This window comes from Salvelinus namaycush, chromosome 8, assembly GCF_016432855.1.
Source record: "Salvelinus namaycush isolate Seneca chromosome 8, SaNama_1.0, whole genome shotgun sequence".
Classification (NCBI taxonomy): Eukaryota; Metazoa; Chordata; class Actinopteri; order Salmoniformes; family Salmonidae; genus Salvelinus; species Salvelinus namaycush.
Window position 1 is genome coordinate 55298206 of NC_052314.1, and position 27711 is coordinate 55325916.

A 27711-nucleotide genomic window follows, 5' to 3' on the forward strand; every position below is an offset into this window, starting at 1 on the left:
ACAAGGCTACTGAATTGGTTCTAACTCTGATTGGCGTTTGCACACAATCACACTTGATGCTTCTCTACACTGAGTAGGCCACCACCTGATGCCGTTTCCCTTGAGTAGGGGGGAGGTACCACCAAGCAGAACATCTAAACTCCCAAAACGTGCAGGGGCTACATGACATGTAACAGTTCAATTACATAGGCCTTCACCAAGTAACTACCATTATAGTATATTTTCTACCTACCTTATTATCCAGATTTTGAAGGAAGTGTTAAGAAGTACATTTTTGGATTATTTAGTTATCTAGGCTTTTAAGAAGTCCATTTTTGGATTATTTAGTTATCTAGGCTTTTAAGAAGTACATTTTTGGATTATTTAGTTATCTAGGCTTTTAAGAAGTACATTTTTGGATTATTTAGTTATCTAGGCTTTCTGTCTTTGTTACGGTTTTGGTACGTAACTGGGCGTAGGGAAACTGTAATCGCTCTGTCATTTTGACAACACGCATGATTTACTCTTCACACTTATTGTGGCAAAAGCCACTCATTTTGATTTATGTTAGTGCTTTTTGGAAAAGACATGTCTATTTTCACTTTCCCAACTCCCACATTCAAAATGGGCATTTGGTTATCTTAGATGATTGATCAATCAACACTTGACATAACAAGTGAGTATAGAGAATGAGTGTCTTCCACTGCCCGCTTTGACATAATCTATAAAGAAGTTCATCTGCCAACAACGCAACACAACAACATATTAGTAGTATAAACATCAACTGCATTCTCTCCGGTTTCCTTTCGATCCCTCACAAAATGTGTCGTCTGCTATTCATAGGCTTCATCCTAAATGGCATCATATTCCCTATATAGTGCACTACTTTTGACCAGAACACTATATAGGGAAGAGGGTGCCATTTGGGATGTATTCATAGACCAACAGCATTCATCCGCAGACCGTTAGTATCATTAATGCATCACCCTTTCACTGGACTTGATGGGTATATTATCATCCCCTCGGCGGGAGCAGTGCTGTCTTTCGTGTCTTTAATTGACGAGCTAGCTGCAGCGCTAACCGCTAACCCGTCTTCATTTGATTGAGTGCCATCGGATTTCTGTCAGCGCACCTCTCTTCATATCTTTGTCTCAATGTTCTCTCGTCACCGGCTGTTGCTTGTTTTTTAAAGCAAACGTTTATTTTCCCCAGTCGCAACTAAAGGGTGTCCTTAGAATGAATCCTTTGGAGGGACTCTAACCCACCGCTAACTCTAACCCATATCTTACTGAGCCATGCCCACCACCGCTCTGATTGGTTCTTTAGTCTGCATGATCCTTCCCAAGGATCCATTCTAACAGGTACTACTACTATAGTGTCAGTGAGATATGTCAAATAACTGAGGTGTTAAAATGGAGGATTCTTCACCACAGCAGATATGAAAGAGCTCATTTAGAACCCTCAGAATCATCAACTGCAGGTGCACTGACCTTGTTTGACCCTCATCTATCCCCCTCCTCTCCTCTTCCTTCTCCTCCTCCTCCTCCTCCTCTTCTGCCTTAACCAGCTACACAGCTGGCTCGAAGTGGCTCAGTGATTGACGTGAGAGAGGGGAGAGAGGGAAGGCAAGAAATCAATGGGAGAGAGCTAAACTGTTTAATGCACAGTTATCTCAGGTTATATGTCAAAAGGAATGGGACATTTCCATAACATATTTAAAGCTTGGTGGTTTCCACACAACTAACCAGTGAATGAACCCTTTAGTGGACATGGTTACAGATTTCTGAACAACAGACGTGACACGTCTTTGCCCTGCAGTTATTCCTAGAGCCATTGATGGAAACCATCCTACACTTTCATTATGCCATTACAGAAGCATTGCCAATCCGATACACCCATCATTTCCATACGTAGTGGCTTTGCATGCAAACCGAATGACATGTGGGTCTCAATATGTTTTTAATCTCTAGTGACTCCTAGCTTCTATCTGGAGGGAAACCAGGTGGAAAGTGCCAGCGTGTCTGAAATGTAATGAGTTCAGCCGTATCCACAGTGCATCATGGTAGAAGTCCCTTAACCAATAGAAGTGGGGATGTGCTTCGTGTATTCAGTGTTCATGTGACCTGAACCTCAGCTAGCTGGTGATGCTGTCAGTAGTTGTTTGGGAATACGACACACGCACACGCACACACACACACACACACACACACACACACACACACACACACACACACACACACACACACACACACACACACACACACACACACACACACACACACACACACACACACACACACACACACACACACATACATACACCCCCGAGGGAAAGATGATGCCAGGAGCTATAGACAGACACTGATTGGCTGGGCTGGTTTGTCCACACTCCAGGTGTGACTGGAGGTTAACTAGAATGGGGAACATTCCCACTTTGGGGAGGCTGCTGTTTATCATGAGGCTGGAGCTGCCTGAGGAAGAATACGAGACGACCAACCACAGAATTCAATTCAACATTATATTATATATCTCTATGTGACCGACTGCTGGGGCCAAAAGTAACTGAATAAAATATAGGGACTGTTGATGGAGACTGTATGTGTGTGTGACTCTATGCTCGTGTGTGTGTGTTTGTGTGAGTTAACCAGGGACTAACGATACCGAAGGCCTCACCTCTTCCTTTTTCCTTTCTCAAACATATGTTCTATTACCCAGAATGCATTTACTATTACCCAGTCAATTTCGTAGACGTTTTTTTTGTTGTTGCTACGAACTGACTCCCTCATGCGCAACTTAAAGTATGACAATGTATTCCAAAACTGGAATATTTGACCATTTATTGACAGATGCTGAATCTGGAGATGGATGGGCAGCTCCACTGAAGACATTGTCCATGTTTCCTGTGCGTGCGTTTGTGTGCGTGCAAGCATGTGCACGTGCACGTGCCCTCTCTATCTGTTATGCCTTGATTGTGGCATGCCTTCTTCATTTGATCCTTATAAAAGCCAGCAGTTTGTATTTTGTGTACCTCACTCGTTCTTTTCCTGTAATATGGAACCAGGTTAAGTTACAGTTGAAGAACAAAGATATTAATTCCACAGATCTACTGTACGACAATCCATACCACACACAGGGGCAACAAAAAGAAGCATAGAACACTATATGACTCTTATTAGTGACTTTCCTATTGGATAAACTATATGCACCAAAGAATCAGCATTTTATACATTCTCACTGATATGAGAATTTTTTAAATTCTAACTAGTTCATTTTCGGGAGAATAGATTAGCTTGAATTAGTAGGGCGGCAGGTAGCCTCGAGGTTAGAATGTTGGGCCAGTAACTGAAAGGTCACTAGTTTGAATACCAGAGCTGACAAGGTGAAAAATCTGTGCCCTTGAGCAAGGCACTTAACCCTAATTGCCCCAGGGGCGCTTTACCAAGGTGACCCTAACCGCGACCCCACTCCCTGCGGGGGTGTCTCAAGGGGAATTGGGGATATGCAAAAAATAGATTTCCATTACACACTTAACAGGACAAATATAAGCACCCCCCAAAATTATTCGGTAGTGTGAATTCAGTGAAATCTAATCTAATTAGCATAGTAATAAAAAATCCCCATCAAAATCTGTCAGTTTAAAGAGATCTGTTTTTTTGAATGGGCTGCGTCTCAATCCACTGCGTCCGCTGATGTCGCCCTTCCGCATCTGTGGTAAAAGGTGGCAGAGCTAGAGCTATGTTTGTCAGATCACAAAAACGTCCGAACTCTTTTGCCTACAAACCATTATGACCCCTCTATGGAAAGATGAGACACAGGCCTCACAAGACTCGTCTGAACCAGTTAAAAATATTTATGGAAGTATATATAGAGATAGTTATGCGTAAAAAAAAAAAAACGGGTTAAATACATAAAATAAAATGTTTCCTGATCTTTCCTAGAGAGAGACTTCAGAACACACTTTTTATATTTTTTTATTATATGTTTATTTATGTATGAAGCTGTTGTTGAGCTGTTATTGCGTTTCTATGGGCAAATAGCAACAAGGCCAAATTCAATGTTTTTTAAATATATATTGTTTTATGTTTTATATATATATTGTTTTAAAACTCAAAACCAAATCACTAAATGATCTTTGGTAGGGCCATATTAGACACAAATCATTCCCAAGCATACAAAAGTTAGAAGCATCATATCTCTATTTTGCTCTAGTGTATGGACTAAACAGCATTTTGAAGTAACCTGCCCCTATTCAAAAGGCGCCCGATCCCGATTTAGGAATTTATGTCTTTCTAACGCACACCTTTCCTACGCACTTCTCAGTATTTAGTATTCAGACTTACCTTATTCAGTCGTGTGCTCTCTGAATAAATGTCATTCAACCGCTGAAAACCCTTCCACTTGCTGTCCAACAGATTTTCTCGTGAAGTTTTCATTCAATGGGGGTTTCAGTGGATTTATCTTAAGCCATGCCTTTAATAAATATGGCGTACCTTTCATTAGAACTTTGTCGACAGACTAAATAGAATACATCGAGAGAACGTTGTCAGAATATATGGATCAATGAAAGAAAGTTGCTATGCATATTCGTCTCTGTTTCAGTACCAACTGGTAGATTTAAAAAAAACTATTATTTAGGCACATTTTGGGGTTAGGAAAGTGCAGTACCAGTCAGTTTGGACACACCGACTCATTCAAGGGTTTTTCTTTATTTTTACTATTTTCTACATTGTAGAATAATAGTGAAGACATCAAAACTATGAAATAACACAAATAACACAATGGAATTATGTAGTAACCAAAAAAGTATTAAACAAATCCAAAATATTTTAGATTGTTCAAAGTAGCCACACCTTGCCTTGATGACAGCTTTTCACACTCTTGGCATACTCTCAACCAGCTTCACCTGGAATGCTTTTCCAACAGTCTTGAAGGAGTTCCCACATATGCTGAGCACTTGTTGGCTGCTTTTCCTTCACTATGTGGTCCAACTCATTCAAAACCCATCTCAATTGTGTTGAGGTCGGTTGATTGTGGAGGCCAGGTCATCTGTTGGAGCACTCCATCACTCTCCTTGGTCAAATATCCCTTACACAGCCTGGAGGTGTGTTTTGGATCATTGGCATGGGGTATCGCTGCAGATTTCTGTGGTAGCCATGCTGATTAAGTGTGCCTTGAATTCTAAATAAATCACTGACAGTGTCACCAGCAAAGATCCCCACACAATCACACCTACTCCTCCATGCTTCACGGTGGGAACCACACATGCGGAGATCATCCGTTCACCTACTCTGCATCTCACAAAGACACGGCGGTTTCAACCAAAAATCTAAAATTTGGACTAATCAGACCAAAGGACAGATTTCCAACAGTCTAATGTCCATTGCTCGTGTTTCTTGGTCCAAGCATGTCTCTTCTTATTATTGGTGTTCTTTAGTAGTGGTTTCTTTGCAGCAATTCGACCATGAAAGCCAGATTCACACAGTGTCCTCTGAACAGTTGATGTTGAGATGTCTGTTACTTGAACTCGGTGAAGCAGTTATTTGGGCTGCAATTTCTGAGGCTTGCAACTCTAATGAACGTATCCTCTGCAGCAGAGGTAACTCTGGGTCTTCCTTTCCTGTGGCGGTCCTCATGAGAGCCAGTTTCATCATAGCGTTTGATGGTTTTTGCGACTGCACTTGAAGGAACTTTCAAAGTTCTTGAAATTTTCCGTATTGACTGACCTTCTTGTCTTAAAGTAATGATGGACTGTCATTTCTCTTTGCTTATTTGAGCTGTTCTTGACATAATATGGACTTGGTCTTTTACCAAATAGTGCAATCTTCTGTATACCACCCCTACCTTGTCACAACACAACTGATTGGCTCAAATGCATTAAGAAGGGAAGAAATTCCACAAATTAACTTTTAACAAGGCACACCTGTTAATTGAAATGTGTTCCAGGTGAATTTTTCATAAAGCTGCTTGAAATAATGCCAAAAGTGTGCAAAGCTGTCATCAAGGCAAAGGGTGGCTACTTTGAAGAATCTCAAATTTAAAATATATTTTGATTAGTTTAATACTATTGCCAAATTGATAACTCTTTTACCTAGCAATAGTGCTTATCAATTTATAAATTAGAGTACATGGAGATTGCCGTTATTTCTATTGTCAAAAAATGAAGTACTGTAGATGCTTTTTTCCACTTGGAACCGTCAGGTTCGCGCGACCTTATCCTTTAACGAGTCACCAACCCGGATCCGGGATCACCCCCCACTCCCCCCCCACTGAGTAGCATAGCTAGCATAGCGTCACAAGTAAATTGTAGCATCTAAATATCATTAAATCACAAGTCCAAGACACCAGATGAAAGATACAGATCTTGTGAATAAAGCCACCATTTCAGATTTTTAAAATGTTTTACAGGGAAGACACAATATGTAAATCTATTAGCTAACCACGTTAGCATAAGACACAATTTTTTTACTCCAACAGTTTTTTCCTGCGTCAGTAGCTATCACTAATTCGACTAAATAAAAATATATATAGCCACTAACCAAGAAACAACTTCATAAGATGACAGTCTGATAACATATTTATGGTATAGCATAGTTTTTTTTTGAAAAATGTGCATTTTTCAGGTATAAATCACAGTTCTACATTGCAGCTGCAATCTGAAATAGTGCTGACGCAGCCAGAACAATTACAGAGACCAACGTCATATAACTAATTACTTATCTTAAAACATTTCAGAAAAATACACAGCGTACAGATATTGAAAGCCCAACATCTGGTGAATCCAAACAATATTTCAGATTTATTAAATGTTTTATAGCGAAAACAAAATGTAGCGCTAAATTAGCATAGCCACGCCAGCCAGAACCAGCTGGGCGCCCGCGACCAGTTCACATGCACGACAGATATATGAAATAACATCGTAAATTGGGTCTTACTATTGCTGATCTTTCATCAGAATGTTGATCAATGTGTCCTTAGTCCTGATGAGTCGTTCAATCCATTCATAATGGCAACTTTCCCTCTTCATTTAGCATATGTACTGGTCGACTGGCCAAAGTAAAAAAAGTCACAGAACGGAACACGGCAAAACTCCCGAAAAAATTCAAATAATCTGATTAAACTATATTGAAAAAACATACATTAAGATGATATGGTCACATGTATCAAACAAACTTCGAGACGGAGATAGTTTTCATCCGTAACGGCAGCAAAACAGTAGACAATCGCACCTCCAAATAGGGCGAATCAGAGAACCGGAAGTTGTCGGTCACGCCAAAGAAATAGGTCTTATTTCACGTCAGTACAAGGTAAACAAAAAATTTCTCCTCTGACGTCCTCTTGACACCCAGAGGAAGACGAATGAAGTGTGTTTCGGGTCATAGGTGGCGTGACCATATATAGGCAGAGCGTTGAAGCGAGCATACACATCTTGCATTCTTCTTCTTGGTCAGGGAAAGTGCTGTCAAATTACTTCTGTTTAACTCAGAGACAAAATTGAAACGGTTTTAGAAACTATAGATTGTTTTCTATCCAATGGTATTAATTATATGCATATAGTAAGAGCAATAATTGAATAAGAGGCAGTTTAATCTGTAGAGGAAATTATGCTAATGCGAAAACAGCACCCCCTATAGTGGCAAGAAGTTATTCATGGTTTCCTCGCGCGTAAAGGTGGTCGAATTACGAGGGAATTAAGTCGAGGTCAGAATGCAGCGTATCTGTGGACACCTCCGCCACACCTTCATTTATTCGAGCTTCACCTCAAACGAATAGTGGGTGAATAGCTTGCTATTCTCATGCTTAAAGGAAAACCCCACCCAAAAATGATGTGTTTTACATACAGGAATGATTTCTGTATCTTAAAGGTTACATATCTTGAAAACTTGATTGCGGACAAGCAAAACATTTTGGGACTATGTCAACAATGAACTAATGAAACAAATACCAAAAGATAGTTTTTGGGTGGAGTTTTCCTTTAAGTTCAAGGTCATTATAGGTATGGAGTGAAAACTTGTGTCAGAATCAGGGCCAAAGTGAATGTGGCCCTATCATAAATACACACTATATAATATAGAGCACAATACAGGGCCAATGTGATGTTTTTCACACAATAGCAGCTCTCTATTGAATGTGTACACTTGTGGGTGTATTAACACTATCGACAAGGTGTTGTTTGTACCCGGAAACCTAATGACCTACTACAGACCACAGGAGATTGGTGGCACCTTAATTGGGGAGAACGGGCTCGTTCTAATGACTGGAGCGGATAGGTGGAACGGTATCAAATACATAAAACACATGGTTTCCAAGTGTTCGATGCCATTCCATTTGCTCCGTTCCGACCATTATTATGAGCCGTCCTCCCCTCAGCAGCCTCCTGTGCTACAGACCCATTAGTGCGTGTGTGTGTGTGTGTGTGTGTGTGTGTGTGTGTGTGTGTGTGTGTGTGTGTGTGTGTGTGTGCAAGATGTGAGATGTGTATGTGTGTGTTTTCGAGTGGTGGACATATTGCATGGATTGCTTAGAACAGCCATACTTCAAGCTCTAAAAGCCTTCCCAGGCCCAGCGGGGGGGTTAAAGGCACTAATGTGGGGTTGTGAGCAGAGCAGAGCAGTCAGCTGTTGAGGCGTCTGACAGACAGAGGGGTCAGGAGGAGCCACAGGGGGCCAGTATCAGGGGCCATGCTGTTCCCCTAACACACTGGGGACTGCTGCACCAATCACCACTAAGAAAAACAACCCGGATACATACTATATCTTGTTGTGTATTTTAGATAGGAGCTAAATGTGGTTTAAAGCCAGTGTCTGTAAGATTTCATAATTTCAATCAATGAAATTTTCCCTTTGATTTTGAAGACTAGTTTTTCCAAATACCTCAAATAACTAAATGAGATGAATGGATAACTATTGTTTATTGTATTTCAGAAAGGACTTAACGGGATACTTCAGGATTTTGGCATTGAGGCCCTTTATCTACTTCCCCAGATTCAGATGAACTCGTTGATACCGTTTGTATGCGTCTATGTGCAGCTTGAAGAAAGCTGCTAACTACTTTTAGCACAATGACTGGAAGTCTATGGGTCATCTGACTCTGGGGAAGTAGATAAAGGGCTTGATTGCCAAAATCCTGAAGGATCCGTTGAAGCATTAGCAGTCCACTTCCCTCCGTTCCTAGAGGGAAGTGGACTGTGGTGTGAAGAGATGCAGAGGCTTGCCTCCTAGGGGTCTCTTCCGGACTACTGCCCAGGTGTGGTGGTCTTACTGGCGCTTTTCCAGCCGCTGAAGGATCACCCAGGTGGGTGCTACACTTCTGCTCGTGGACGATTCAGGGCGCTTTTCCAGCCGCTGAAGGATCACCCAGGTGGGTGCTACACTTCTGCTCGTGGACGATTCAGCCTACTGTGAACATCGAAGATGACAAGGTGCCCAATTTAAATTATGATATATATTTTTTACATTTAAAGTGAATTTGAGATTTTACTTCTAATGAGAAGCACTATATACAATTTATCTATTATTATTGTGATTAATCTTGTCCTGGAGGCAGAGCGGAGTGATTTCCACTAGATGGGCCAGCTGGAAAGTAAAGATTGGCTATTTTGTAAAAATGTATGAAAAAAATGTTTGGGGGGGGGGGGGGGGGGGGTCTTAGAGTTAGGCATAAGGTTAGCAGTGTGGTTCAGGTTCAGGTTAAGGTTAGGATACGGTTTAAATGTTACGACTTTGTGGATGTGCCGGCTACAGAGCTGCCTGCAGTACATGAGTCATCCCAATAAATGCCAACCTGCTAATCAAACCTGCCCATTTTCATCATCCAAAGACTTCAAAGATGACACATTGAAGATAAAAGATGAAGCAATACATTAAAAAAAGAAAGGATGTATCATTGAGACATTTCTTTTGAAGTCACTGATATATAGACAATCCAATATATTTCAAATGGATTTATGTATCTAATCTGGAATAAATTGATTTATATAACTGCGATAAAGCCACGTGAGATGACAACTGCCATCCAGAATCACCATATTGTCACCATGATGTGGTCCAATATTTTAATTTGGACAAAAGACATGAATTATTCAACACAAGCAAGCAATGCTTTTAATAGAGACGTTGGATTGTCCATTGACTGACAGAGACACCTAGACAGATCCATTACAGATCCTTAAACACAGATGGCACAATCTTGAGTTATTTCCCCATATCTCTGGCCTATTATTAATGATATATTCATACATGCATAGAGGGAAGAAATAGATACTTCCCTGAGAATTGAGGTAGTAATGATCTTAAATAAATTAAATGAGATATGAGCCGGACAAGAATTGACTTTGTGGAGAGCTGGACATCTCACGAATTCTAATGTTTGTGCTCCTAATATTTGCATGAATATGTCATATCAGTGAGATAATCACTGCCTATTACTTTGTTTGTGTTCCAAATGGCACGCTATCCCCTATATAGTGCATTGATTTTCACCATGGCCGATTGGGCTCTGGTCAAAAGCAGTGCACTATGTAGGGAATAGGGTGCCATTTGTGGCACAAAATCTCCATGAGGTGGAATGAATGGCCAGAACTCATTATCAGTTCTACTCAAGCTAAGCAGGGTTGCTCTGGGTCAGTCCCTGGATGGGAGACCAGATACTGCTACAGTAGAAGTACTGTTGCAGGGCCAGTAGGAGGCACTTGTTCCAAATGGCAGTGATTGAGGACTTTGCCCTGTGTAGGGTGCTGTCTTTTGGATGGGATGTTAAACGGGTTTCCTGACTCTCTGTGGTCACTAAAGATCCCATGACACTTATTGTAAAAGTAGCTGTGTTAACTCCAGTGTGCTGGCTAAATTTACAATTTGGCCCTCATACCATCATGGCCACCTAATCATTTCCAACTTCTAATTGGCTAATTTATCCGCCTCCTCTCCCCTGTCACTATTCCCCAGGTTGTTGCTGTGAATGAGAATGTGTTCTCAGTCAACTTACCTGGCAAAATAAGGGTTAAATAAATCAGTTCTACCCTTTATCAGTTCCTTGTTTCAGGAACACCTATGGCACACAATGTGACAACAAGCTCTAAAGAATGTTCCTGAGGGAAGGATGCTCTCCCTGTTGCCTTTTGTTTGGTCTTTTCTCTCCTAATTAGGAGTCTTTGACTCCTAATTAGAAGGCTACTGTATGAGCCGATGATGACAAAGGAAATACATCTCACTTGGTGTGTAATTGGACTGTGATCTGGCTGTAACTTGCCACTCATTTTAATGGTAGACTCAGCGGAGTCTCTGGTAGACATCATCATACACAGTAGAGTGAGACATAAACAACTACAACATTTAAATCTGCTATGACTGGCCTGTTGGTTCTACCCAATTAGTACTCTCCTTTGATGAGTGTCCGGAATGTTCTAAGAGGATAACTTGTCAGTTTTGAATTTGGCTAAATATGAAGAATACGTACAGTAGGTATTTGCACACTATCATTAGCTTAAGCTGATGTAATTGTTACCTCAGGATTACGTGAATACACAATCAGTAAAACAGTACCTTTCACATTTCAGTTGACCTTGTAAGCTCAAAGAGTGAGTAACAAAATTGGAGGTACCGGTAGGCTCCATCAAACTGAAACAAACCCAGAAAGGGAACGTTAGCGCCATCGGCTGTCTTCAGATTCAGTTTCTCTGTTTTGCCCATTATTTCCAATTCCCTGTATCCTTTTCGAAATCCATTTTCAATCTGATGTTCAAGGCTGCTGAAGCTGAGTTCACCCAATGAATTTTGAAGTTTGTGACTGGGTTGACCTTATAAGCTTAAAAGAGTTGATATCATAGTGTTTAATGTTAGGTTTTAAAGCATAAAGATGGGTCTAAACAGATGAATGTACCCCACCATAAACCACTGTACTACTTCTATTTACAGTACATTCACACAGAAGTGTATTACTATCGAATTATGTTGCTTGCATGGCCTGACTTGCCTTTGAACTCCACGACGCAGCAGTAAATGTATCACCTTCAGAATCAAGACAGGGAACAGTGCATCTACTGTACTGCTTAAACCATGTTAATGCTTTGATGCCAGTCTAATTGAACATGACAACCAGCATTCAGCTGTAACCTGCTCTCATTAATCACATGATCCAAATGGTACGAGGAAGTGAGTTACAGAGAACGGAAGAGAGAACTGAAAGCCAGGTAGAAACAGACAGGCCTAGGAAGTTAATTTAGAAATAGAATTAGATTTTAAAGAGGGAGGTGCTTTGCTCCTGGTTTACTGCTTCCTCAGCCGTGGGATGAGATGCAACTTCAGCAAAAAGCTTCTTTATCGTGTGGGATACACAGCCAGTGCTCTTAAAAGTCATTGATTCAAGAGATTGACACAAAGCCTTTTTCAGTGGCTAAAGTATATTTCCTCCTTAGCTCAAGATAATTAAATTGGGTAACAGCACTTTGCCGAATTCCCAGCATGATCATATCATCAACAGTTGTTGGGTCAGTTTATTTGGGTAATCCGGGGTCTTCTGCTATGTCAGCAAGCAATGCCAACAGCAACCATACACTCTGAAAAAAGGTGCTAAGTAGAACCATACAGGGTTTCATTAAATCCAAATTCTAACAGATTGGATTAGCTTAGAAAACGAAATGTTGTGTATCTTTGTGTGGCATAAAAAGTATCATAACAATCAATGTACAGTTGAAGTTGGAAGTTTACATACACCTTAGCCAAATACATTTAAACTCAGTTTTTCACAATTCCTGACAATTAATCAGAGAAAAAATTCCCTGTCTTAGCTCAGTTGGGATCACCACTTTATTTTAAGAATGTGAAATGTCAGAATAGTAGAGAGTAGTAGAGAATAGTAGAGAGAATGATTTATTTCAGCTTTTATTTATATCACATTCCCAGTGGGTCAGAAGTTTACATACACTCAATTAGTATTTGGTAGCACTGTCTTTAAATTGTTTAGCTTGTGTCAAACGTTTCAGGTAGCCTTCCACAAGCTTCCCACAATAAGTTGGGAGAATTTTGGCCCATTCCTCCTGACAGAGCTGGTGTAACTGAGTCAGGTTTGTAGGCCTCCTTGCTCGCACACACTTTTTCAGTCATGCCCACAAATTCTCTATAGGATTGAGGTCAGGGCTTTATGATGTCCACTCCAATACCTTGACTTTGTTGTCCTTAAGCCATTTTGCCACAACTTTGGAAGTATGCTTTTGGTCATTGTCCATTTGGAAGACCCATTTGCGACCAAGCTTTAACTTCCTGACTAATGTCTTGAGATGTTTCTTCAATATATCCACATAATTGTCTTTCCTCATGATGCCATCTATTTTGTGAAGTGCACCAGTCCCTCCTGCAGCAAAGCACCCCCACAACATGATGCTGCCACCCTTGTGCGTCACGGTTGGGATGGTGTTCTTCGGCTTGCAAGCCTCCCCCTTTTTCCTCCAAACATAACAATGGTCATTATGGTCAAACAGTTCTATTTTTTTTTCATCAGACCAGAGGACATTTCTCCAAAAAGTACGATCTTTGTCCCCATGTGCAGCTGCAAACAGTAGTCTGGCTTTTTTTAATGGCGCTTTTGTATTAGTGTCTTCTTCCTTGCTGAGCAGCCTTTCAGGTTATGTCGATATAGGACTTGTTTTTACTGTGGATATAGATACTTTTGTACCTGTTTCCTCCAGCATCTTCACAAGGTCCTTTGCTGTTGTTCTGGGATTGATTTGCACTTTTTGCACCAAAGTACGTTCATCTCTATGAGACAGAATGCGTCTCCTTCCTGAGCAGTATGACGGCTGCGTGGTCCCATGGTGTTTATACTTGCATACTATTGTTTGTACAGATGAACGTGGTACCTTCAGGCGTTTGAAAATTGCTCCCAAGGATGAACCAGACTTGTAGAGGTCTTGTAGAGGTCTTGGCTGATTTTCCCATGATGTCAAGCAAAGAGGCACTGAGTTTGAAGGTAGGCCTTGAAATACATTCACAGGTATACCTCCAATTGACTCAAATGATGTCAATTAGCCTATCAGAAGCTTCTAAAGCCATGACATCATTTTATGGAATTTTCCAAGCTGTTTAAAGTCACAGTCAACTTAGTTTATGTACATTTCTGACCCACCGGAATTGGGATACAGTGAGTTATAAGTGAAATAATCTGTCTGTAAACAGTTTTGGGAAAATTACTAGTAGATGTCCTAATCGACTTGCCAAACTATAGTTTGTTGATGAGAAATTTGTTGATTGGTTGAAAAACGAGTTTTAATGACTCCAATCTAAGTGTATGTAAACTTCCGACTTCAACTGTACATGCAAAAACACAGATTTTACAGTAAAACAAACAATTCTGAAAATTCTCCCTGAAATAGAGCATGCTGGGAAATATTACTTATGGTTCTATGTAGAACCCTTCTTGCCGTTCAAAAGAATCCTTCTTGCCTTCCAAAGAATCATCAAATAACCCTGTCTTCCAAAAATGGTTCTTAGGATATTAAAGGTTCAGGTGAACTCTTTCTGAACCCTTTTTTCTAAGAGTGTATGGAACCCCAGTAAGACTAGCTGTCGCCATTTGCGTTGGTTAATGGGGATCGTAACACATCAAATCAAAACCACATCATGGTTCCTGTAGTTTGGAGATTTAGCTAAAAGACCTTGTCTGCACTTCCCGTGGAAACGATTAGCCTGAATCAAAGCGTAAACCCTAATCAGTAAGAATCCTCTTTGGGTCACCCAATCTCTGCATGTACACATGACATGGGCGGCTGAGACGTGCAACGCTAAGGTTTACGGTGAGGTAATCAGGGCTCATCCCAGCATGGAGTTACCCAATCCACTTGTTTAACAGGGATTGTACCTGGTGTTTTATGGTGTCTGACAGACTGGTCGTGACCTATGTGATCTCATGATGCAGTGTCCCGATGGATTTCCATCAAGCTTTGTTTTCACTCCATTAAAGCTCGGTGAGCCTGGGCTTGTTTTTCCAATCCTTTATGAAGTCTTTCTAGATTGTGTCTCAAAGTAAATCACATTCGAGGGTTTTAAATTGGCATCCGATTTGTGAAGAACACTCACAATACACATTTAGAAATTGAGACACATTGACATGTGGATCTAACATTCTGTCTGTTTTCATTCAACTAACTGTATGAGTGTTATGTTCCCTGTTGAGTCCAAGGAATTATAATGATTGATGACACCAAACTGCGCACTCGCCTTTATAATAAACACCGTTTGGCATGACCTGCCGGTGTCCTTCTGAAATCCCCCCGTCAGGGAAGACTACAAAGTCAGACGTAAGCCCAGAGATCTATACCGAGGTCTTTAACAACTGCCAGCAAACGATTCTGCGCTTGTTAGAATGTGAATGAAGGATGAAGCCGGATGAAGCGTCGGTGAAGAGAGTGAACTATTCTTCTGACGAAGGGGGGGGGGGGGGGGGGGGGGGGTTTGGCAGAGATTAATGAGATAGTCCTCCCAGAATGAAAGGAATGGCCTTACCTGCCTGTTAATTGCCTCTCTCAGGATAAAGAGAAACAGAAAATGAGTGATTGGTCTGGGTGATGTAATGCCTATTGTGCTTTCTCATGTCCAAGTTTCAGTTCATTGCCTTTGACAGGACTGTGTTGATGCCTCCCACTAGACTTCATAAAGCTAGCTCGACATGGTGTACAATAAAGTCGTATTTTTTTCAAATTTAAGTAATGACGTGGTGGTGTTTGTCCAGTAGGGGTCACTGTTAGCACTAACTAAATATACAGTGGTAAATGGTGCTGTAGGAGGTAACACTCTGTAGAAGACCTACTTAGATCAGAGGTGGTGACTTACTGGCTCAGTCCCAAATGTCACCCTTTTCCCTATATAGTGCATTATTTTTGACCAGGGCCCATAGGGCTCTGGTTAAAAGTAGTGCACCATAGGGAATAGGGGGCCATTTGTGACGCATCCACTGACTCAGCTCAGACACATATCCCAGCATTATATTAGAAAAATATGTCAAGTGGACCGATAGACGGTCAAAAGTGTATTTTTTTTTTTTTATCATCCTTTCTAATCTCTGTCATCTTACATTTTTAACAAGAAAACACAGTCTATCACAGTGGTCACCAACTTTTTCTGAGTCAAGATCACTTTCCAAGTCAAAACGCAAGCCGAGATCTACCGTTCAGATTTTTTTATTTTTAAACATGACTTAGAAAAACGTAAAACGCAACATTAACCAATTTAAAAACATTCTGTAGCAATTAGGTTTGTGCAGGAGGCTGTAGGCCCACTACATTATCACTGCATATTGGCTATGCTTGAATTGCCCTGCCAATGTTGTTCTTAGACCATTTTGAAATATTTAAAATGTTTCGCTATATGATCACACTGGTAATAGATCATTTGTTGTATTACATGTGAGGCACAGCTAAGTGAGCATAATAATTCGCTTAAAAAAAAAAAAATCCGGACTGATGGCCTGCATCTTATGATCACCGACTCACCGTCACCTCCTCTCTCCCTCCCTCCGCTGAGAAAAGGGGATGGTGAAACTGAAGTCGCACTGCATTACTTGTGCCTCGTGCACCAATTCATGTTGTTACTCCTATAAAAAAAAATGTTTAAAGACCCAAGCCGCTAATAATGACAACCCATGCTTATCGGAACATTTTGCTGTAGTCATTCATTGTAGCTTCAGTGCTGGTTGAAGCATTTTATGGCTTCCAAAAGTATTGAACAAATGTTCATAGTGCTGCTCTTTGCTGTATCCGTTGAGTCTCTCTCTAGGCGTGCTTTTAAAAGTGTGGAAATCTCACCGTATCAACTTTGCTGTGCTTTCGAGGCATCTTTTTACAGTCTATGGCTCAAGGAAACTGTGCAGACATGGTGATCTGAGCTACCTGATGGGCCAGCGGTAGGTCTATAGGCGCACTTGATTTGCTCTCTACCTTCAGACACATGAAATGGTTCAAAACGGGAACACTTTGCCTTCCCGGCGCTAAGGCTGCTGAATCAAGTTTTTTTTTTAAAGCACAAGGCTTTATCGTTGATTTTTTTTACAGACATGTTTGGTGATCGATTAGGAATGCCTTGGAGATCAACCAGTCGATTGACCGGTTGGTGACCACTGGTTTGTCAGATGCAAAGCATGTGACCTTGCCGACAAAAGAACATTATCTATCTATCTAGCCTGAAGACAGGCTTGTAAGCATTCATGTCTTTAGTGTGTGATATTGATGCTTTGTTTATGACATTACAGGGGAATCCCTCCTTTTGTTCTTTCCAGAAACACATCCAAGTCATGAACCGTAATCCTTTGTCTAACCCCTGTGATGTAATGGAATCATCAACCACATCACACAGCGCACGCATACACACACACACACCATCTGGAGTACACCAGGGATCAGACTGCTGATTGTAATCTGTATCGCTCGAGAATGTTTTTTTTGGGGCCAAGTTGCTGTGGTAATTGTTTGGATTAAGTTGGCTTTTTAGCACGCTGTGGGAGACCAACTGGTAGGCTTGACTAGCCAGACAGTAGGATGGAAACGACAACAAATCCCACCACTCTCAGGGATAATCTAGAGACAGGGTTTCATCTGATCCAAATTGAGATCAAAGGGTGAAACGGCGGCCATGTTTTATTGAGTAGATAATCTCGCTGCAAAGCTGCTCGTCTCACAGCCTGTCGGTTTTGGTTATGTTAGCTAGCTAGATGACAGCAGGTGACTCATAAATCACTCTACCTGGAGGTCACCCTGCTGGAGGTCTTCTACACCTATACCCTACACAGTGCACTGCTTTTGACAAAGGCTCATAGGGCTCTAGTCAAAAGTAGTGGTCTATATAGGGAATAGGGTTTCATTTGGGACAGACAGTTAAACAGCAACTTTAGAGTCTGGAGCAGTGATGGGCAACTTTGATGGGGGTAGGGTTCACAAAAAAATCTGAACTCATCATGAGGGGCCGCAGTTGCACGTGGGTCTGCATACCCACATGCATGAGCCCCTCAAAAAGCTACTGCAGTAACATTAATGTTTTTTACACCAATTACTAACTGCACTATAACCTGCAGAGTGAACAACACACCCCACTGAAGTCAATTAAGTGCTTTGCTGGCAGTTTGAATTGTTTGTACAGACATACACTTTACTCCAAGGGAAAATCCTTGAAGGCTTATTAACCATGCAGAACTGCAGTTCTTTATAAGTCGATACTTTTAAATCTAAATGGAGGCTTTTCGTAAGAATATGTCTGTGGCGTATTTAATCCAACCTTCTAAACATAATTCAACTGATAAAAATGAATCTCGATAACAAAGGTACACACTGTATAGGGGAAAGGGTAGAAATTAGAGGGGGATAATAAAAGATGAATCCACATATTGTGAGCATTGGGGGTTGGGGAGTTTTGGAAATTGCATTTGTGAATGCACATTACCTCACAGGTAAATGTGTAAGAACTTGTGTCTGTCATAGTGTGAGTGCTGGGGTTGTCCAAAGTAATTATATGATGGACTTCTGCAGACAGTGTATTAGCATTGATAAGTTTGCCAATTAAAGAACTCATTACACACACACACACACACACACACACACACACACACACACACACACACACACACACACACACACACACACACACACACACACCCACCCATGTGGAGGCACGCACACACACATACACAAAAACACCTTATGTCCAACATAGTATTGTATGTATTTCTCTGAGACCAGGTTGCTTGTTGCGCCTTAACGACAAAGGAGAATTGCGGGCAGAATTTACGTTGGTGGTTAGGGGAACTAATGACAAAGGTCAGGATCATTTATGTAAAAGGTGAACGGGCTAATTATAGAATAAGGGTTAGCTAAAATGCTACAGTTGTCCCCAACGTGACTCAAACACGAAAACTTTGGATTGCTAGACGGTCGTAAAACACCCAGCATCATCCCCTGACTAAAGTAACTAGACCATTAGTAGGTGCCATACATCTTGGAGTTGCTCAGAAATACATAAACTACATTTTGTATGGCTCTGAGGCCAGGCTGCTCTCACTCACTCACTCACTCACTCACTCACTCACTCACTCACTCACTCACTCACTCACTCACTCACTCACTCACTCACTCACTCACTCACTCACACACTCACACACTCACACACTCACACACTCACACACTCAAACACGCACACGCACACGCACACACACACACACACACACACACACACACATACTCTGAAAGTAAAACTACATCAATCTTAGCCAAAGCAATTTTCTGACTTGGTGAAAGCACTCCATCAGTTTTTTCCCTCTTCATTGAGAAAAAAAAACCTCTTAATGACTAGAAAATTCCATTGATCTTTGTACCATTCTGAAAGAAAAAAAAAGGTTAATTGAGGGCCATACATCCTTACCGATGATGTACAAGGGACCTCTGGCGGTTGTGGTCTTCCTGGAACCAGGTGGAATACGTTATGAAGGACTGGGTGAGAGTTTTCCCAGACTTCAATAAACACCCCTGTGGAAAAACAGGTCTGATGAAAGATGATGAAACCTCTGTACACGGCTCTGAACTCTTCCGCTATGAGAAGCAATATCTCCTCGAGGTGTATTTGATGAAAACCCTGGAATGTACAGAAACCCTGCAACCTACCTTCGGAAGACCCTCAGTACAATTTAAGAGAAGGTCATGTTGTTTGAATGAGCTTGGTCTGACTTTGGTCTCACTTTTTGGCATGCTGTGTAGTGCTAATGTCACCCGCTGGGTTCAAACACGGGTCTCCTACTTGCCACAAGTTTGTGTTAGCCAGCTGAGCTAAAGCCTGGGGTTTCGAGTTGCTAACGCAAGACACCAAACCACATTGAGTGATGGATCTTGCTAAACTGGCAGCTTTACCAAATGAATAAGACACAGGCTGTCTCTTGGCTGTCAAAGCCCTGCCCTGTGCCCACTACTCTCCTGGTCCCCTCTCTCCATATGTTGTCCCAGGGTACTGGGACAACATGCCTATTAAACAGGACGTCCTGGAAGTGTTTCGGTCAAGGGATTAGCAGACTTTCTCTCTCTTGGCTTTAACTCTTAAGCCTCTGGAGGAAAGGACGCTTGTTGCTGCATGATGATGGTGATGATGATGATGATGATGATGGGGGATGATGTTGATGATGATGATGTTGGTGATAGGGATGATGGGGATGATGAGGATGGTGATGCTGATGGGGATGATGATGATGATGGTGATGATGTTGGTGATGGTGATGATGATGAGGATGGTGATGATGATGATGATGAAGATTATGGTGACCCTCGGAACTGTTGGCCGCCTATTTCAACCATCTGTCAGCGGATCAACTGGAACACCAGAAAGAGAAAACAAATGACCCGGTGATACCAAAAAGGCACTAGTCCGTCCGGCCCAGCCAAGATTAGCAGCATAATCACAGGCTAATAAAATCGCAATCTGCATCATTAGCATCCAATCTCTTTGGACCGTGGAAATCACACCACCAGCTAAGCGCCGATCATTTTACAGCAAATGTCTTGAAAGAAATAGCCAGAGGCAGACTTAGTGGCGGGATTTTCCAGGATGCCACGAGTTAGGCTTACTAATCAAATCAAATCAAATGTATTTATATAGCCCTTCTTACATCAGCTGATGCCACAAAGTGCTGTACAGAAACCCAGGCTAAAATCCCAAACAGCAAGCAATGCAGGTGTAGAAGCACGGTGGCTAGGAAAAACTTCCTAGAGAGGTCAAAAACCTAGGAAGAAACCTAGAGAGGAACCAGGCTATGAGGGGTGGCCAGTCCTCTTCTGGCTGTGCCGGGTGGAGATTATAACAGAACATGGCCAGAAACCCAGCCTAAAATCGACAACTACTGTGATTATTATTATTTGACCATGTTGGTCATTTCTGAACATTTGAACATCTGTTTATTTGATGAAGACAGACGTTCAGAGCTATCTATTTGAGGAAGACAGACGTTCAGAGCTATCTATTTGAGGAAGACAGACGTTCAGAGCTATCTATTTGAGGAAGACAGACGTTCAGAGCTATCTACATGATGAAGACAGACGTTCAGAGCTATCTACTTGATGAAGACAGACGTTCAGAGCTGTCTACTTGATGAAGACAGACGTTCAGAGCTATCTACTTGATGAAGACAGACGTTCAGAGCTATCTACTTGATGAAGACAGACGTTCAGAGCTATTAACTTGGTGAAGACAGACGTTCAGAGCTGTCTACTTGATGAAGACAGACGTTCAGAGCTATCTACTTGATGAAGACAGACGTTCAGAGCTATCTACTTGATGAAGACAGACGTTCATAGCTATCTACTTGATGAAGAGAGACGTTCAGAGCTATCTACTTGAGGACGACAGACGTTCAGAGCTATCTACTTGATGAAGACAGACGTTCTGCGCTATCTACTTGATGAAGACAGACGTTCAGAGCTATCTACTTGATGAAGACAGACGTTCAGAGCTATCTACTTGATGAAGACAGACGTTCAGAGCTATCTACTTGATGAAGACAGACGTTCTGCGCTATCTACTTGATGAAGACAGACGTTCAGAGCTATCTACTTGATGAAGACAGACGTTCAGAGCTATCTACTTGATGAAGACAGACGTTCAGAGCTATCTACTTGATGAAGACAGACGTTCAGAGCTATCTACTTGATGAAGACAGACGTTCAGCGCTATCTACTTGATGAAGACAGACGTTCAGAGCTATCTACTTGATGAAGACAGACGTTCAGAGCTATCTACTTGATGAAGACAGACGTTCAGAGCTATCTACTTGATGAAGACAGACGTTCAGCGCTATCTACTTGATGAAGACAGACGTTCAGAGCTATCTCACTTGATGAAGACAGACGTTCAGCGCTATCTACTTGATGAAGACAGACGTTCAGAGCTATCTACTTGATGAAGACAGACGTTCTGCGCTATCTACTTGAGGACGACAGACGTTCTGCGCTATCTACTTGATGAAGACAGATGTTCAGAGCTATCTACTTGATGAAGACAGACGTTCAGAGCTATCTACTTGATGAAGACAGACGTTCAGAGCTATCTACTTGATGAAGACAGGCGTTCAGAGCTATCTACTTGATGAAGACAGACGTTCAGAGCTATCTACTTGATGAAGACAGACGTTCAGAGCTATCTACTTGATGAAGACAGACGTTCAGAGCTATCTATTTGATGAAGACAGATGTTGACACCTTTCTTTCCTCTTCTCTGAAATGATCTCCTGAAGAAATCACTCCCCCTATTTGTACAAGACCTGTAAATTGTTGCATTTATGTTTGCAAAACTTGAAATGGGCAAGAGGATAAGGTAGAGAAAGAAGCTGAATTGACATTATTTGCCAACAGCATGTCAACAAATGTGACTTGTTTCAGTTAACTAGGCATATGTCGCGTGTCACTACTTCACAGGAGAGGCATTTGAACGTAAACATCATTTTTCAAATCAAAACACTTTTTTTTTCTTCAGAAATGCCTTCTGGAACATGAAAACTTTCATCTGCCTTAATAACAAATGTGTATGCCATCTGTAAATACGAATACAACTGTTAAATTGTGAGCCTAAAAGATAATGGATGGCCTGGACATCCGAGACAGCCGAGAGTTCGGATAGGACTGCCATGTAGCGGGAGGTGTATGTGTAGCTAGGTAATCCTTTCTAACTGGGCTTTTTTGAACGATATCAGAACTGCATAAGGGTTGCTAATGCTCTCCACTTTCCGGAGGACCGAGTTTTGAAATCAGTCGAATACCCAGTGGAAGCCGAGTATGATAGCTAAGGAGATGGAGAAAATTCTGGCGTTCAATTTCAAATAATGCGGAGGGAGTCGAAAAGAGAACACGCAGAAGAAGGCCGTGTTTATAAAACACCTCTCTCCGGATTACATCTGTGGCAACCATGGCATCTGTGACAGAGAGGGAGAAGCCTTCATACATGTATACGGGCAAGCGAGTCTAGATAGCTACATTTTCAGATATTATACATTTCAAATTTGGTCAAAAAGTAATTTTCATTGCAAGTCAAAGCATATTGTTAGCTATCTAGCTAACGTTAGCCATCTGGCTCGCTAGCTAATGTTACGTGTATGACCTGTGTAGTAATATTATTCATTTCTCAGATCCATTTTCATCGCTAGTTATAGCCTAATGGTCGCTAGCTAGCTAACATTGATCCTACCTAGTTGGTTAGTTTTAGCTACCAGCAGATTCATGCAGCATAGTAACATTATGAGTTGGGATTATGGTTCGTTGTTTTGCTAGCTAGCTATATGTCTCAACAAAAGACTCAACTATGCAAGTAAGCATTTCACTTTACCGTTTACACCTTCAGTATCCTGTGCATGTGACAAATAAACATTTATTTTATTTGATATAGTGTGTGTTTACCGGAGACGGTAAAGAACAACATGAAGAAGAACATGTGAAGCACAACATGACCTGTACCAAAGTCAATTTAGGATATAACGTTAAAGCTATTTTCTGTAATTAGCTTGCCATTCATTTCTAAATAATGATCTTGTAGTGAGTTTATTTTCGTGTAATAATGAATACAAATTACCTAAAGTTAAGACGTTGCCAGGTACTGTATATGATATGGTCATTATTTGAACTGGCTAGCCAGCTAACTTAACGTTAGCTTAACGCTAACTTAACGACAAGCTGGAAAAAAATCTAAACATTGTTTATAAAGTTGCTTTTAAGCGGGTGTGATCAATGCTAAACGGGTGTAGACAAAGAGGAGCCTTCCAGTATGTGTACCAAAACATTCAAGGCCCATTTCTTAAAAGGGGTATTACTTTCCCATTGTTCCTCAAATGTAGTGGATGATATACCATTTTATAGCTCTGAGTCTCTACTTTTATCCAATGTAAAAAACACAATTTCAAATTTTGCTGGAGCCGGTCGCAAATATTCGGAACAAACAGACAAACAAAACGTTTGAATAATGTGTTGGTTATGCAAGATTTGCAAGTACACCGCTAAATTGGGCTTGTAATATGATCGGCACGTCCCAGAATTAACGTAGTAATGTATCTGTATCTCTACTCAGCACACCCTATGACAGAAATAGACATGAAATGACATCAGCTCTGATCAGAGATGCAGCTTCACTTTAAGATGACTGAATAGTTCTAGTTTAAATGTGACACTAATGTTGGACATCTGGACCTTAAATCACCTTAATTTCCTTTCAGCACCTGTTTACTCAACATTAGCAAGGATACTCATAGATCGATCAGATTAATCTACCATATGTTTTCTGCTGTGGTTCTATATATGTATTATATCTAATAAAATTGTGTCGACAAACACATCTCAATCTGTGTATATGAATCTTCCTTCCGTCACTTAAATAATACATTAGTCCACTAGATAAGTACATGCACACGCACACACACACACACACACACACACACACACACACACACACACACACACACACACACACATACATACATACATACATACACACACACACACACACACACACACACACACACACACACACACACACACACACACACACACACACACACACACACACACACACACACACACACACACACACACACACGCAGGGGGGCATAATAGTGTCTCTGACATTGGGGGACACACAGTTTGCTACAGGGTTCCGGGCATAAAATAAATAATGATTTACGGGATTAACATTTCTATTATATATATTTTTTTAAGGATACAGACAAACCTTAACTTACAAATGGAAATTTACAAGGCTAAGGGGCACTTAGGACTCTATTCAATCAGATCCACTTTAGCCGACTTCTGCATAGCGGTTGTTTTGACAGTGTTGGAGGTGGAACTGTGTTAGAGCTGTCAAATCCACATGTGGCTCCCTGCGTTATACCTAAAGCGGACATTGCCATTGGCCGCACGGAGTCGCATTAACAGAAATCCCATGCATTCTTGTTTACAAGTTTGAACACTGGAATCTGAGATGCAATCTACACCTCGATTAGGATGATTTTGTTTCATGATTTTTCAATTTGAGCATAATTAATGCTATATAGCATATACCGTAAACTCTATATACTGTAGCCTATACTTTCTCGTTGTTGAACTTCTGACGCGAGTGGGACGGGTGTGGTTTCCTGACAATGATTGCAAGAGCAGCTGCTCACCAATTTGACGGCCCCAATGAAGTTCCACCTTCGACACCACCAGAACATCCGCTATGCTGGTATCTGCAATCGCCGTTTTAACGTTTAATATGATTGAATCTAGGCCTTACTCTGGTCCTGTCCAATCAGTCTTAGGTCCATGACCATTCGTACAGTACTGAATACCAGTGTGACTGTTAATGTGGATATATTTGATTAAACAACCATTTTGTACTCTTTCTCTGCTACAGTGTGATTCATGTCCTAGTATTTTTCTCACTTCTTTGTCAGGTTGTTACTACTTTAGCTCTACATACTGTATGGTTGGAAACGTAATGTAATATTTTGAACTTGTTATCTAGTCATTATACTGTAATAATAAGCAGCAACATGCACAGTTAAAAACTGTTTTAATTAAAAAAAGGTAGGCATGAAAGGTCAAACTGAAATGAATCGATCTCCTCTCTACACAATTATAAAAAAAAATATATATAATCCTGGTTGCACATGCAATGATACACCTTCTCGACATGAACTGCTATCATTTAGTCCGAGATCACATATGATCCTTCAGATTGATTCACACTATGACAGGTCATCAGTCGATAAACTCTATGAGCTTGGCGAGGCACTTCTCACTGTCATACCTGTTGGTTTGTGGCCTCGCTCTCTCCCTCTCTGCCTGTGTGTCTGTTCGTGGCTGTCACACTCCTGTCATGATCATGACAGCACCAAACAAAGCCTTAACAAATGCAACACACCTTCATGACTCACAATCACTGTGTTGAAGTTAAAGACATCTAAAGCTGAAAACACTCAAATTTGCCAGCTAGTTTGCTACGGGTGGCGCGGGCAGTTGCCAAGAATCTAACTTACAGTCCTTTGCACTCCTTTGAAAAAAACTTGCATATTTGTTTTTCTCTTCTTGGATTGTGGCACATACAGTGGGGAGAACAAGTATTTGATACACTGCCGATTTTGCAGGTTTTCCTACTTACAAAGCATGTAGAGGTCTATACATTTTATCATAGGTACACTTCAACTGTGAGAGGCGGAATCTAAAACAAAAATCCAGAAAATCACATTGTATGATTTTTAAGTAATTAATTTGCATTTTATTGCATGACATAAGTATTTTTATTTTTTTTTATTTTATTTTATCCCATTTTCTCCCCAATTTTCGTGGTATCCAATCGCTAGTAATTACTATCTTGTCTCATCGCTACAACTCCCGTACGGGCTCGGGAGAGACGAAGGTCGAAAGCCATGCGTCCTCCGAAGCACAACCCAACCAAGCCGCACTGCTTCTTAACACAGCGCGCCTCCAACCCGGAAGCCAGCCGCACCAATGTGTCGGAGGAAACACCGTGCACCTGGCCCCCTTGGTTAGCGCGCACTGCGCCCGGCCCGCCACAGGAGTCGCTGGAGCGCGATGAGACAAGGATATCCCTACCGGCCAAACCCTCCCTAACCCGGACGACGCTATGCCAATTGTGCGTCGCCCCACGGACCTCCCGGTCGCGGCCGGCTGCGACAGAGCCTGGGCGCGAACCCAGAGACTCTGGTGGCGCAGTTAGCACTGCGATGCAGTGCCCTAGACCACTGCGCCACCCGGGAGGCATGACATAAGTATTTGATCACCTACCAACCAGTAAGAATTCCGGCTCTCACAGACCTGCTAGTTTTTCTTTAAGAAGCCCTCCTATTCTCCACTCATTACCTGTATTAACTGCACCTGTTTGAACTCGTTACCTGTATAAAAGACACCTGTCCACACACTCAATCAAACAGACTCCAACCTCTCCACAATGGCCAAGACCAGAGAGCTGTGTAAGGACATCAGGGATAAAATTGTAGACCTGCACAAGGCTAGGATGGGCTACAGGACAATAGGCAAGCAGCTTGGTGAGAAGGCAACAACTGTTGGCGCAATTATTAGAAAATGGAAGAAGTTCAAGATGACGGTCAATCCCCCTCGGTCTGGGGCTCCATGCAAGATCTCACCTCGTGGGGCATCAATGATCATGAGGAAGGTGAGGGATCAGCCCAGAACTACACGGCAGGACCTGGTCAATGACCTGAAGAGAGCTGGGACCACAGTCTCAAAGAAAACCATTAGTAACACACTACGCCGTCATGGATTAAAATCCTGCAGCGCACGCAAGGTCCCCCTGCTCAAGCCAGCGCATGTCCAGGCCCGTCTGAAGTTTGCCAATGCCCATCTGGATGATCCAGAGGAGGAATGGGAGAAGGTCATGTGGTCTGATGAGACAAAAATAGAGCTTTTTGGTCTAAACTCCACTCGCCATGTTTGGAGGAAGAAGAAGGATGAGTACAAACCATAGAACACCATCCCAACTGTGAAGCATGGAGGTGGAAACATCATTCTTTGGGGATGCTTTTCTGCAAAGGGGACAGGACGACTGCACCGTATTGAGGGGAGGATGGATGGGGCCATGTATCGCGAGATCTTGGCCAACAACCTCCTTCCCTCAGTAAGAGCATTGAAGATGGGTCGTGGCTGGGTCTTCCAGCATGACAACGACCCGAAACACACAGCCAGGGCAACTAAGGAGTGGCTCCGTAAGAAGCATCTCAAGG